Consider the following 14,730-nt stretch of genomic DNA (forward strand, 5'->3'; position numbering starts at 1 on the left):
ATGATGTGATTTTGAAAACCACTAACTTAATTAATCCTGCAGTTTTTCTGAGTTGTGTACAGGAAGGAGGACAACTGGAACATGATTGCCTGACTACCATTGAATACGTATACTCCAGTCGAGAGGATTTGAAAGATGTACCTATAGACAATCTGGGCTGGGAATTGTACCCAGCTGGCAGCGGCTTCATCAAAAATGGAATCCGTTACGCAGGATATGCGTAACAGTATTACTCTTTTAGTAATACTGTTTTAGTAACAGATATCAGTAACAACTGAAAAATCAGTTTCCCTTTCATGGCAGTTACTGGAAACCCCTTCCAGGCAGAAGGGCTGGAAAGAGGAGGGAAAGTCTGTCCCAGCACAGCTTTCACTGTAAATCCCAGAGGGAGCCTTCACTCCTAATCCTGGTATCGACTTCAAGTCCATCTCCAGACCTCACCCCATAACCCTAGGATCTGCTCACCAGTGCAGGCCCCCTCACTACACTCTCCTGGTGGCCCACTTGTGGAGTGCAAGGTACAGCTGGAGCTGAACTTGGCTAGGGACATGAAAAATAACAAGAAGGGTTTCTTCAGGTACATAAGACAACAAAGGAAGATGAAAGAAACTGTACACCTCCCATGATGAGCAGAATGGGAGACCTGGCTACAACCGACATGGAGAAGGCTGAGGTACTCAACAACTTTTTTGCCTCGGTCTTCACCAGCAAGTGTTCTAGCCATGCCACCCAATTCACAGATCCAAAGGCAGGGACTGGGAGAATGAAGTACCACCCATCGTACGAGAAGATCAGGTTTGAGACCACCTAAGGATGTGCACAAGTCCACAGGACCCGGTGAGATGCATCCGAGGGTCCTGAAGCAACTAGCAGATGAAGTTGCTAAGCCACTCTCCATCAAATTTGAAAAGTCGCGGCAGACTGGTGAAGTCCCCAGTGACTGGAAAAGGGGAAACATTTTTAAAAGGGGAAAAAAGGAAGACCTGTGGATTGGCAGGCGAGTCAGTCTCACCCCTGTGCCCAGCAAGACCATGGAGCAGCTCCTCCTGGAAACTACGCTAAGGCACATGGAAAAGAGAGAGGTGATTGACGGCAGCCAACATGGCTTCACTAAGGGTAAATCGTGCCTGACAAACTTAGTGTCCCTCTACGATGAGGTTACAACATTGGTAGATAAGGGAAGAGCGACTGACGTCATCTCCTTGTGCAAAGCGTTTGGTACTGTCCTGCACAACATCCTTGTCTCTAAAATGGAGAGACATGGATTTGGCAGGTGGACCACTTGGTGGATAAGGATTGGCTGGATGGTCGCGCTCAAAGAGCTGCGGTCAACAGATGGATGTCCTGGTGGAGACCAGTGACGAGTGGTGTCCCTCACAGGTCTGTACTGGGACCAGTATTATTTAACATCTGTGCCCAGGACATGGACAGTCGGATTGAGCACACGCTCAGCAAGTTTGTGGATGACACCAAGCTGGGTGATGTGGTCGATACTCTAGAGAGAAGGAATGACATTCAGAGGGACCTTGACAGGCTAGAGACATGGGCCCATGCAAACCTCAAGAAGTTCAAAAGGGCCAAGTGCAAGGTCCTGCAGCTGGGCTGGGGCAATCCCAAACATGGATACAGGCTGGGCAATGAGTGGATTGAGGGCAGCCCTGTGGAGAAGGACTTGGGGCTATTGGTGGATGAATATGAGCCAGCAATGCACACTTGCAGCCCAGAAAAGCATTTGTATCCTGGGCTGCATCAAAAGCAATGTGGCTAGCAGGTCGAGGGAGGTGATTTTCCCCCCCTACTCCACAGTACCTGGAGCACTGTGTTCAGCTCTACGGCCCAAAGCATTAGAAAGACATGGACCTGCTCGAGCGGTTCCAGAGGAAGGCCACAAAGGTGATCGGGGGGGCTGGAGCACGTCTCCTATGAGGAGAGTCTGAGAGCATTGGGGTTGATTAGCCTAGAGAAGAGAAGGCTCCTGAGAGACCTTCAGGAAAGGTGGGAGGGACTCTTGGTCAGGGAGTGCAGTGATAGGACGAGGTGTGATGGTTTAAAGTGGAAGAGGGTAGATTTAGATTAGGTATTAGGAAGAAATTATTTCCTGTGAGGCTGGTGAGACACTGGAACAGGTCATCCAGAGAAGTTGTGGATGCCCCATCCCTGAAGTGTTCAAGGCCAGGTTGGAGTGCCTGATCTAGTGGAACATAATCTAGTGCAAGGTATCCCTGCCCATGGCAGGTGGAGTTCCAACAATATGATCTTTAAGTTCCATTCCACATAAAACGACCCTATGATTCATTCTATGACTCTAGGTGGTATGAAGTGGGAGCAAAACATTTCAGGTGAAAGAGGCAAGGGCTTAATCACCAGAGAGGCCTCAGCAAGCTGCAACTACTAGGTGTTGAGATGCTTCATGAGCAAGGAATGTTTGTGGCCCCCCCAGGGCTCTGGGACACAGCATAAAAGCCTGCGCTGCTCCAGGCTCTGCATCCTCCTCTCTTGCCTCCCTTTCCTCGAGGAGCAAGGTAAGCCTGAGTCCGCTCCATCTCTCTCTCTGAGCTGAACTGCTGTCTTGGTGGCTACTGAGGCTGATACTTGGGCTGCCTCAGCTTTGCCCTGCCATACAACTGTTGAAGGGCTGCAATCTCTTTGCCTTTTGGGGGAGGTGGCTGGGGAGAGCTGGGAAGAGGAGGGCTCTTTCAAGCAGAAGGGGATCCATGGGGCTCAGCTGCAGGGGGGTCTGCCCACCAGAATGTGCACCTGCAGGAGGCCGTCTCTAACCAAGTGGCCAATGGCGTCCAGTGCCATCTTCAAAGCAACAATGGAGATGGGGTATGATCAGTCTTTCCACAGGCGCTTTAAAGCCACTGCGCTGGGGCCTATTCCAAAAGTGGGTCAGCCTTCCTGTGCCGTGCAACTCGGAGGGCACAATGAGGGCCATGGCAAATGTCGGCACACTGGGTGTTTTGAAAACAAAGAGTCTCCACGGAGAGAGCTGAGGAAAAAAAAGACAGACAGACTGATATTGAGGTTTGTGCTCCCTGCCTGCTCTGTGTTTCAGCTTTGCCTCCCTCGCCGAGAGATGTCTTGCTTCAGACCCTGTCTCCCAACGCCCTGCGGCGCCTCCGGCCCAACCCCACTTGCAAGCAGCTGCAATGAGCCCTGTGTCGCCCGCTGCGCTGACTCGACGGTGGCCATCCAGGCCTCCCCGGTGGTGGTGACCCTGCCGGGCCCCATCCTCACCTCTTTCCCTCAGAGCACAGCCGTGGGATCCTCGCTGTCAGCTGCTGTTGGGAGCTCCCTCAGCGCCGGGGGGGTTCCCATCTCTTCTGGGGGCTCCCTCGGCCTGTGCGGGTCAGGGCTGTGTCTGCCTCCCACCCGCTGCCGTCTGAACTGCTGAAGCCAGCAGATCATCCCCTTTGGAGCACCAAGGAAGACAGGGATCCTGCAGCAGCAGGAGCGTAGCCACGGCTTGCAGGTGGGCTGAGTGTCCTCATCCCACCGCGCAGAAGGGACCTGTGCCTGCTGCTCCTCGCTGCACTGCAGGCCTCGCCGTGTCTCCTCTGGCTCTGCTTTGCTCTGAGCTCCTCGGGAAAGGGCTCATTCTCTTCTGCTTTGCTGAACCTCCTGCTGACGGAGGGAGCGTGCCGGAGTTAGGGCCTGCTCTTGGTGGGCTGGCATTGCCACCGGCTGGATCGAAATGGGGAAAGGCAAGCGCTTTGCCTGGAGCTTGTCCTTGGGCTATGGGCCATTCTCTGTGCCTCCCTGAACCCAGCAGACGTGTTTCTCGGTCTCTGTTCCGTGCCACTGCATTTCCTCCTTCTCATTAAAGACTTTGTGCAGCACAGCTGGAGTCTCGTGGTGGTTTGTTCTCCTCCCCGCTCAGTTCGCCAACATAGCTGCAAGGTTGTCGTGGGTTAAGCCCAGCTGGCAACTAAGCACCACACGGCTGCTTGCTGTCCAAAGAATATATAAAGCATGTGACGCACAGTGCAATTGCTCACCGCACAGAACCTGACGCTCAGCCCATTTCTGAGCTGTGATCCCTTCACCCCTCCAGCGCCAGCTCCCCCAGTTATATACTGAGCATGACATCATACGGTATCAAATACCCTCTTGGCTAGTTTGGGTGAGCTGTCCTGTCTGGGCCTCCTCCAGCTCCTTGTGAAAGTAAACTCTATCCCAGCCGACCCCAGGATAAAGGCTCTCTCCCACGACCGTGAGTCTGTCCCCATGCACGGGGCACTGCCAGTTGTGGGTGGAGCTCCCTGAACTGATACCAGAGCACCACAAATAAACAAGCAGGCAAGAGAAAGACAGAAAAGCCTCAGAGAAATGGATGGCACCAGAAGCAATGGACAGGGGTGGGAATACAAGTACTGCCACACACAGTGGTAATGAAAGACGGGAAACGGTTGCCCAGGGAGTGTTGTAGCATCTCCATCTTTGGAGGTGTCCCACATCCAAGCAGACAAGGCCCTGAATAGCCTCCTCCACTTGAGGCTGCTTTGAGCCAGGCTTGGAGTGCATGCTCTCCACCTCAGGTGTTGTGTGATTCTCTGAGCCCCTGCTGGATGCCCTCATCCAGGAGCAGCCCTCAAGACCAAGGGAGCAGAGAGGGGGCGAGGTCCAGCGCTCAGGAAAGCTGCAGAGGTTTGGTGGGCACAGGGCAGCAGAAGGGGCACTGGTGTCAGTCCCAGGGCTGGGAGCACAGGAAAGGAAGGAAGACGAGAGTGCATTAAACCATTGCCCTGACAGCAAGGCAAGGCTGCTAATCATAGAATCATTTATGTTTGAAGAGACCTTCAAGATCATCGAGTCCAACCATCACTCATGCCCACTAAATCATGTTATGGAGTACCCCGTGCGCTCGCTTTTTGAATACCTTCAGGGATGGTGACTCAACCACTTCCCTGACCAGCCTATTCCAATGTGTGACAACCCTCTTAGTAATGATTTTTTTCCTAATATCTAACCTAAATCTCCCTTGCCTCAAAACTTGAGGCCCTTTCCTCTCGTCCTATCTCCAGCCACCTGACAGAAGAGAGCAGCACCCACCTCACTACAACCCCCCTTCAGGTAGTTGAAGAGAGCTAAATGTGTAAGCATGCTGAGGAAAGCCCTGGGACCTTGAGCCAAAAGCTCAAGGTCCCACTGAGATTTGAACTCAGATCGCTGGATTCAGAGTGCTCACCATTACACCATGGGACCTCCTGGACAGGTGTGGTCCTTCCCCTGTGGCCACCCTTGCCGAGCCACGTGCTCCTGGCTGAGCCTGGCAGTCTCTCCATCTCCCAGTCTTTCCTTGCCGTCTCTGCTGCTGCCTCCCTTCACCCCCATGTTGGACAGCCTCCCAGTCTGCCTCTGTAAGTTATTGCCTGTCCTGTTCTCACCTTGTACCTCATGCTAAGCAGCCGTTAACCACATATCCTTACTCTTGGTTGCGGTCCTAGCCAAGCTCCTGACCTTGCCAAAGGAGGCGACCAAGACAGAGGGCAGGGGATGAGGTTCAGCAGAGAGAAGAGCTAGCAGGAGGACCCAAGGCAGCTTGTTATGGGTTGCACAAGCTGGACTGCCTTCCTCTGCTGGCACAGTCCTGGCTGACTTCAGACCCTGGTCCTCTTCTGCAGGACACGCTGTCCCCTTCTGCCCCAAAGCAGCCCTTTCCCTCAGTGAGAATGAGGTTTTTCTCTCCTGAGGCTGCTCCAGACCGGTCCAGACTTAGGTGAATTCTACTATTAGCTCAAGGCAGCTCTCCCACATGCCCTGGGTCCACCTGGCCAAGGGTCCATGCACACAGTGGGGAGAAGCTGCACTGAAGCTATCCTCCTTGCGCCAGGGTTTGAGTCTGTGTGTTGAGAGCAGGGCCCTTCCTCCCAGCAGTCAGACAGGAGGAAACACATGCGGGGACACTCTACTAGATCTCAGACTTAGCCCAGGACACTGAGGACGCAACTGCCTGGTACCTTTGGACTGCCCAAAGCACTGGGCTTGCAGCTGGCACTTCTGAACCCACAGGACAGACCAGGCTGCCGTGCCCAAGCCTAAGATTTCAAATGGCGAGTTACATTCAGAGAGGGTGTGAGAAACACCTAGTCGCTGGAGAAGGGTTAAAATTCCAGAGAGTCACAAATCTGAAAGCATGTCGCGGAGAAGCAGCATTGCTGAGGGCTTTCCTCATCCATCCCTGGGATCTGCAGGACCGAGCAGGGTGGGAGGAGTGCCTGGGAGCAGCAAGAGCAGGGCCCAGTCTCTGAAGGTCTTGCAAAGAGGTGGAGGGACCCCCCACTCCAGGGGCTGGAGCACGGGGAAAGGGACGGCCCTTTCCCATGCGGATGCTGTGCCGCTGCAGGAGGAAGGATGTCCCTTCTGGGGCTGAGACAGCGTTTCTCCAAGCAATGGAGGGTCTTCCTGGGGCTCTGCTAGTCTCACCCAGCACTCGGGGAGAAAGGGTTCTGGGCCAGTGGGTTGTGTGGGCCAGTGCCCACAAGGCAGCTTCCTTGCTCGGGGCATTTTGTCCTTGGTTTCCTTCCTGGCAGCACTGCCTGCTGGGGCTGCCATGGTCCCCAGACTGTTTGCTTCCCCAAGGTCACGGCAAATGTTCCGTCCACTGTAGCCTCCGATGCTGCTCCTCCCTGCGGGACACTGCGGGGAGGACACTTTCTGCCCCCCTTACAGGCTTCAATGGGCAGCCAGAGATCTCCCAGAGCTCCCCAGCTCCTGGGAGCTGCAGCTCAGGCCAGGCTGGCTCACGCAGGAGGCCAAGCCACTCCTGTGTCCTGCACTCCCAAGAAATTTCTGGCCCAGGGCAGGCCTTGGCAAGCCAGTGAGCGACCTTAATATAGCAGAAGCCCCCTCACCGTCTATTCTCCAGGCTGAACAATCCCAGCTCCTTCAGCATCTCCCTCAATCCCGACATGCTCCGGCATGCTCTGATACCACCCTGTGCATGTCCCCTCTTCCTCTTCCTGTGTGCACAGGACGACCTCTTCTGTGGCTCATACTTCCTGACTGCGGTCCTTCTGAAAAATGCCACCAGTGCTCGTGCAACCTGTGGTGGGATTGCGTGAGGATGCCTCTGTCCTGTCAGCAGTGTTGGAGAGAGCCTGCCATGCCCCTGTTGGCCTCTTACTGGTGGGCCTTTACTCCCACCTGTCCCTCTTCCCACTGGTGCTGTCCGTGTTTGCTGGTGAGGAACTGCCAGCTCAGGGAAGCTTTCTGGGTTGAAATCCTGCTGGTCAATGCCACATCCTGGATTGCCACCTACAGAGTGTGCCACTGGGCCTGAAAGAGGGAAGGACGCATCGCAGGGGCTCTCCAGCTTTGGGAGCAGAGGGCAGAGGAGCTCCCTGACGACTAAGGAGAGGGAAAAGTTGCCCCATCTCCAAAACGGGGGAAGAAGGACTATCTGGGGAACCAAGGAAAGGTGATGATAAACTGGAGCAAGTTCCGCGGAGGATCCCTAGGATAGTCAGGGGCAGAGGGCTCTGGGCTTGTGAGGAGAGGCTGAGGACCCAAGGCTTGCTCAGCTGGGAGACGAAAATGCTTAGCGGGGATCTAATAGGAGCCTCCTGGTGCCTACTCCAGGAGGCTACTGCGATGGCTGGAGGATGAGCGCCACGGTCAGAAGTTGAGCTGGCTACACAAACACAAATGGTCACCCGGAGGGTGCCTAAGCATGGGAACAGGGGTCCAGAGAGGCTGTGAAACGTCTGTCGTCAAGGTATTTTATGACCCGAAAGGACAAAGCACTGATCAGCTGGTGGGAGCCTGCCTGAAGCAGGAGGATGCACTCTCTGACTCCCTGAAATGCCCTCCAACCAGAAGGGTTGTTGGAGGGGAAAGCGGAAGCAGGGAGAGAGGATTTTGTGGGTGAATGTTTGCAGAATGCCCAAAGGTCCACATTCTAGGCGAGAGGCATGCAGAACGCACGTTTTGTAGGGGAGAGTGGAAAAAGGAAAGGAACGGCATAGGGACTCTCTAGCAGCATTTCTCTACTAAGCCACCGGCAGTGGTGGCGGTTAGGGTACGCAGCAAGACCTAACCCACAGAATGCCTAGAGGAGCAAGGCCATCGCCTTGGGGGGGAAGGAAAGCAAGACAAAGACAAGCCTGTCAGGAGTGGGACTCAAACCCACGTCTCCCAGGGAGACTGCAACCTGAATGCAGCGCCTTAGACCACTCGGCCATCCTGACCCACCGCTTCAGGGAGCGTTGCCTCTGCCACTCTACCCCCTCGCAGCTGCCGGAGCCAGCCCACCTCAGCCAGCCTCCTCCTGGCACTGCTGCAGGGGGAGCTGTATCCTGGGAGCACCCTTGCCTTGCTCCCACCAAGGGCGGCTGACAGGCGACTGCAGCACCTACACGCACTACAGGACTGCACAGTAGCCAGCACAGGGGCATCTCCTTGCAAAGGCCAAGGCACTCCTTCACGGGAGCAACCAAAGGAACCATCACAAATTACTTCTCTGCACATGCCAACACCATGCCCAGGGGCTCCGGGCACACATCTACCTTTCCCATGACTTCCTCCATTCCTCCAGGGCCGCAGGAGATGGCACGCTAAGCGTTTGGCCTACAATCCTGCCTCGTGGACTGTGCCTGGGGCAGCAAGGGTGCTTCCTTCTTCCCTCCTCGGAGCTGGGAAGGCTGGGCAAGGAGGGCTGTGCCACACCAACCTCTGGGTCAGTGCTGTGCCGATCTCAAGGAGCCAGTCTGTGGGAAAGGGGCTGGACACTCATGGTGAAAGCACAGAGGATGTGCCAAGTGCAGAGCAACGACTGAGCTCCCGTTCCTCTGGGGAAGAGGCTCACTTATTGCGCATGGTGCAGAGGAAGGAGGGCACAGATCTCTCGGGGACTTGTTGCTTCATGGAAGGAGGTAGTAGACTGTAAGGAGGTAGTAGACTGTAAGGCATCTCAGGGGGTCACTAGTCCAAATGCCTGCCTAAAGCAGGGCTAGCCCCAAAGCTAGAGCAGGTAGCACAGTGCCTGAGCCCCACTGAAACTTGAGTGTGACACCCAGGCATGGAGAATGCCAAGGTTCTCCGGGCACCTGCTGCAGTGCTTCAACACTGCCTGAGAATCTCAGAATGGTGCAAAGCAGCCGCTGCAGCCTGCTGTTGCTAAATGGGGAAGGCACTGTGGAGCCAGGCAGAAGAAAAGTTGGTCTGCGTTGGCCAGGAATCGAACCCGGGTCAACTGCTTGGAAGGCAGCTATGCTCACCACTATACCACCAACGCTCCTGCACACACTACTGCCTCCTGCTCCTCCAGCCCAGAGCCTGGCCTCCCTCCTGCTCCTCCACGTCCCATTCCTGCCTGCCTCCTGCTCTGCCAGGTCACCAACTGCCCTCTTGCCTGCTCCTCCGCTTCACAGACTATCCCGCCTCCTCCTTCCAGCCCCCTGCACACATACACACGACCTCAACCGGCTGGCACGTGGGTGTGCTTCTCTGCCTGTGAGCTGTTGGCTACGGAAACTCCAGCTGCTGGCTGCTGGTAATGGTCACGCTCCCCATCTGCGTTCATATGCGGGCCAGCTGCGCACGTACTATGCAGGTGCCTGTGCGTTTGCGTGCACGTACCTGTGGTGCTTTAAGCACAGACAAACGCCCACCCAGCTGCTCATTACTTTCCCCACCCGCAGGGCCATGCAGAGCACTGAAAACACAATGAGAAATCTCATGGCTCAAGATAAACACACGGACAGGGCTTAGCAAAAACTCTTGTGGGAAAATCAGGCTTGACTTGGGCAAAATCAATTCTTGGACACTTAAACCAGATGCAAGTAGTGAGAAACACAAAGACAAACAGAAAACACCGCCTTTCCTCTCCCCTGTGCCGGGACAACTTCAGTGCTTCACACCAGACTCCTTTACCTGTCCAAGCAGGATGTGTCTCTGCTCTTACACACTCTTTTTTTTCCTCCCACCTCTCTCCGCCCGGCGTTTTCTGCCCTTTCGGGAATTTGTTTTCACAGAGGGGCCACCAATGTTGACGACGGCTCAGCTGTCTTGTGCGGTGGGTCCACTGCGGAGCTGGAACTGGCTGTGTCTGACACAGGGCAGCCCGTTATCTCTTCCCACAGAAGCCATTGTGCAGCACCCCCTGACCCCTCCACTACCAAAACCTTGCCATGGCTAGCCAATACAGTGCCCATGGGGAATACCAGAGGGCATAACGCTGAGGTAGCGCGGTCGGAGGCTGCCCCGGTCAGAGTCTGCCCCAGTCGGAGTCACAGTCAGGCTGTCCTGGGCTAACGTGTGGTTGCATGATGTACCCTTTGGTTGAATTAAAAAGGCACAGCAACCAGCCTGGGTTTCTTCCTAGGCACTGGATATGTCCGTAGCTTGTAGACATGTGTAGCAGAAGCTCAGCAATCAGTGAGCAATTTGTGTTGCAGGACTCTGCGCATTACCTGTTCCTGGGCTAAAACCCGCCTTGTGCTGCCACTGGTTTTGGTGATGGATGATTGCTTTGGTGAATGCCCATGCTGGCACTGATGAACGATGAAGTACACGTGACCAGGACGTACCTTCCCCGACATACATGGGGGGCACCATTTTCTTTCAGCTGCCATTTTCTTATTAAGCACCATAACCACCATGTTTTCCTACTGCTCTGTGATTGGCTGACAGCCATTTCCGGACCCCGTTGTACCCACCTGCTCTCAGGCAGACCTGTGATTGGCTGCCAGGACCAGCCAACCCTACCTGTGTACCCAGAAGCGCGTCAGGCAAGGAAGCCCCCACTTGCTAAACAAAGGGAAGAGGCATCTTCTGACAGCGTCATTCCCTGTGGCCTCTCCTACCGCTTTGTGATTGCCGGACGGCCATTTTTGACACTGTCATGCCCACATGTTCTCAGATCTCCCTCTCAGGGACTGTCTGCTTCCTTTGGACCAAGAAGTGTGTGGATATAAAAAGATATACCATGCAGTGGTATCCACTCTGGAATGAAGACGAGCACTTAGCACAAGCGATATTCCTGTGGATGGCCCATTGCCTGCAGAGCCAGAGGCGACCTCACAGTCGACATGCAAGCGATCTTCTGGCTTCTGGCCAGTCAGGTACTCAGGTAGCAGGGAGCTCACCTGCAGATCCCCGTGCTATCTTTCTGCTGCCAGCTCGTGAAGCACTTCCAGGAAGAAAGACCCATAGAAGAGGCCACTCTCCATTATCTTTGAAAGGTCGCGACAACTGGGAGAGGTTCCTGAGTCCTGGAAGAAAGTCATTGTCACTCCTATCTTCCCCAAAGGCACAAAGGAGAATGGGGGCAACAGCAGGCTGGTCCGCCTCACCTCGATCCCTGGGAAGGGGAAGGAGCAACTCATCCTGGAAACCCTTTGCACACCCATGAAGAACAAGAATGCGATTGGTCTTGTTTTCATTTCGTTCTACTCCTAGCTCATTTCTGTCAGACTGTGCTTTTCTGGTTTTGGGGGGGCTTGGGGGGGTGTTTGTGTGTGTGTTTGTGAGAGAGAGGGGTATTTGCTAGGAGATCTCAAGCTGCACTAGCCAGTGAGGAGAGTGGATTGGCATCAGGGACTGCCCAGGGTTGGAGCAGGACACTGGACAAACCAGGCCTGGGCTCCAGGCATGGATTCTGCACAGACCTGTGGTACAGTCTAGGGTTCAGAGCACCTGCTGACGTGCACATGGGAGTGAGGGGGTGGGTGTCCAGCAAATGCAAATTTGCTGAATTCCAGTCCTGAGCAGCCAGAAGAGAGGGAAAGACTCGGGCTATGTGTGAGTTTTGTCTTGTAGTGAGCAAGAGAAGACAAAGAAAACACCGCCATGCCTCCCAATTTTTCCAGGCTCAGCTGCACTCCTTCACTGCAGACTACTCCAGCATGGGTTCTCCCCATGCTGCGCTTCTGAACAGGAAAATCTCTTTCAGCGTGGGCTCTTCCACAGGCTTCAGGTCCGTCAGGGAAGTCTTCACTGGCGTGCCTTCTCCGCAGGTTGCAGTTCCTTCAAGAGTATCCACCTGCTCCAGCCAGCATGGGTGCCCTGGGTGCCACAAGCTTTGCAGATGGCTCAGTGTGGTGGAGGCCCCTGGAACCAGCTGTGTGTGTGGTGCAGGGCAGCCCCTTAGCTCTTCCCCACAGAGGCCACCCTGCAACAGCCCCTCTCCCCACCACTGCCAACACCTAGCCACGTATGGCCAATACAGTGCCCATGGGGAATACCTACTCAGCCCTGCTCCTGGCTGGAGCTGCGAGTGAGCACGGCAGCAAACAGACTAGGATGGAGAACCCCCCCAGATGGTCAAGCTGATTGCATTGGTGTTTGCCAAAGTAGCAGCAGCCTTGTCCTCCTCCTCCCCACCTGCAGATTCCTGGAGGTCCCTGCTTGTGGCTGGGAAGTTGGGATTGAGCTGCCGGATGGGAAGGGAGAAACGCCTGTGTCCCCAAGCCACCCACTTCCTTGTGGGGGGAGCTCTGCCTGCTGCTCCACAGCCACCCGTCTGCCTTGGTGAGGGGCACTATGGGAGTGCTGGCTCCTAAGAAGGCAAAGGAGAAAGAAGGTGGCAGTGGCAGAGAGGAGGGGCTGAGGGAACAGGAGGGCCGTGGCCATGGGTGCCCAGAGAGCTAGAGCAGTGCAGGTTAAAAGTTGCTGGGAGAGGCAGCAGCTGTCAGGAGGAGGGAAAAAAAAAAAGGGCCAGTTAGCAGAGGATGGTTTCGATCCATCGACCTCTGGGTTATGGGCCCAGCACGCTTCTGCTGCGCCACTCTGCTCCCCCCAGCACCTCTGCCGGCACCTCCCACGGCCCTGCCTGATGCTCCCTGGCACTGCCGGCCCTCATGCCTCCTTCCCTTCCTCTGTCCTGTGCCCTCACGCAGGCCAGGAAATGGGCTCTCTGGAAAGTTCACCTCCTTTGGGCCTGGAGTGGGTAGCTCAAAGGCCTTGCCTTGCTGCTCTCCCCAAAACCCTGCACGGGGACTTTCTTCTTGGCCACCCAAGCTGGCTCTGCAGGCACTGGAGGAAACCCCGGAGCGAGGGGGCAACCTTGTTGCTTTGCAGGACAGAGTTATTGCCTGTCCTGTTCTCACCTTGTACCTCATACTAAGCAGCCGTTAACCACATATCCTTACTCTTGGTTGCGGTCCTAGCCAAGCTCCTGACCTTGCCAAAGGGGGCGACCAAAAGAGAGGGCAGGGGATGAGGTTCATCAGAGGGAAGAGCTGGCAGGAGGACCCAAGGAAGCTTGTTATGGGTTGCACAAGCTGGACTGCCTTCCTCTGCTGGCACAGTCCAGGCTGACTTCAGACCCTGGTCCTCTTTTGAAAGACATGCTGTCCCCTTCTGCCCCAAAGGAGCCCTTCCCTCAGTGAGAATGAGGTTTTTCTCTCCTGAGGCTGCTCCAGACTGCTCCAGACTTAGGTGAATTCTACCATTATATCAAGGCAGCTCTCCCACATGCCATGGGTTCTTTGGACAGCAAGCAGCCGTGTGGTGCTTAGTTGCCAGCTGGGCTTAACCCACGACAACCTTGCAGCTATGTTGGCGAACTGAGCGGGGAGGAGAACAAACCACCACGAGACTCCAGCTGTGCTGCACAAAGTCTTTAATGAGAAGGAGGAAATGCAGTGGCACGGAACAGAGACCGAGAAACACGTCTGCTGGGTTCAGGGAGGCACAGAGAATGGCTCATATCCCAAGGACAAGCTCCAGGCAAAGCGCTTGCCTTTCCCCATTTCGATCCAGCCGGTGGCAATGCCAGCCCACCAGGAGCAGGCCCTAACTCCAGCACGCTCCCTCCGTCAGCAGGAGGTTCAGCAAAGCAGAAGAGAATGAGCCCTTTCCCGAGGAGCTCAGAGCAAAGCAGAGCCAGAGGAGACACGGCGAGGCCTGCAGTGCAGCGAGGAGCAGCAGGCACAGGTCCCTTCTGCGCGGTGGGATGAGGACACTCAGCCCACCTGCAAGCCGTGGCTACGCTCCTGCTGCTGCAGGATCCCTGTCTTCCTTGGTGCTCCAAAGGGGATGGTCTGCTGGCTTCAGCAGTTCAGACGGCAGCGGGTGGGAGGCAGACACAGCCCTGACCCCCCCAGACCGAGGGAGCCCCCAGAAGAGATGGGAACCCCCCCGGCGCTGAGGGAGCTCCCAACAGCAGCTGACAGCGAGGATCCCACGGCTGTGCTCTGAGGGAAAGAGGTGAGGATGGGGCCCGGCAGGGTCACCACCACCGGGGAGGCCTGGATGGCCACCGTCGAGTCAGCGCAGCGGGCGACACAGGGCTCATTGCAGCTGCTTGCAAGTGGGGTTGGGCCAGAGGCGCCGCAGGGCGTTGGGAGACAGGGTCTGAAGCAAGACATCTCTCGGCGAGGGAGGCAAAGCTGAAACACAGAGCAGGCAGGGAGCATGAACCTCATTATCAGTCTGTCTTTTTTTTCCTCAGCTCTCTCCGTGGAGACTCTTTGTTTTCAAAACACCCAGTGTGCCGACATTTGCCATGGCCCTCATTGTGCCCTCCGAGTTGCACGGCACAGGAAGGCTGACCCACTTTTGGAATAGGCCCCAGCGCAGTGGCTTTAAAGCGCCTGTGGAAAGACTGATCATACCCCATCTCCATTGTTGCTTTGAAGATGGCACTGGACGCCATTGGCCACTTGGTTAGAGACGGCCTCCTGCAGGTGCACATTCTGGTGGGCAGACCCCCCTGCAGCTGAGCCCCATGGATCCCCTTCTGCTTGAAAGAGCCCTCCTCTTCCCAGCTCTCCCCAGCCACCT

General features: G+C 55.6%; 2 non-coding genes across 2 annotated transcripts; both read right to left on the bottom strand.

The window, feature by feature from the left end:
* Positions 1–8,109: 8,109 nt before the first annotated feature.
* On the bottom strand, positions 8,110–8,192 carry TRNAL-CAG (transfer RNA leucine (anticodon CAG)). The gene has a single exon. It is a non-coding gene; the product is annotated as a tRNA-Leu (tRNA).
* Positions 8,193–9,166: 974 nt separating this feature from the next.
* On the bottom strand, positions 9,167–9,238 carry TRNAG-UCC (transfer RNA glycine (anticodon UCC)). Its single transcript has one exon. It is a non-coding gene; the product is annotated as a tRNA-Gly (tRNA).
* Positions 9,239–14,730: the final 5,492 nt, after the last annotated feature.

The sequence above is a fragment of the Buteo buteo genome, chromosome 13, assembly GCF_964188355.1.
Source record: "Buteo buteo chromosome 13, bButBut1.hap1.1, whole genome shotgun sequence".
In the NCBI taxonomy this organism is placed as follows: Eukaryota; Metazoa; Chordata; class Aves; order Accipitriformes; family Accipitridae; genus Buteo; species Buteo buteo.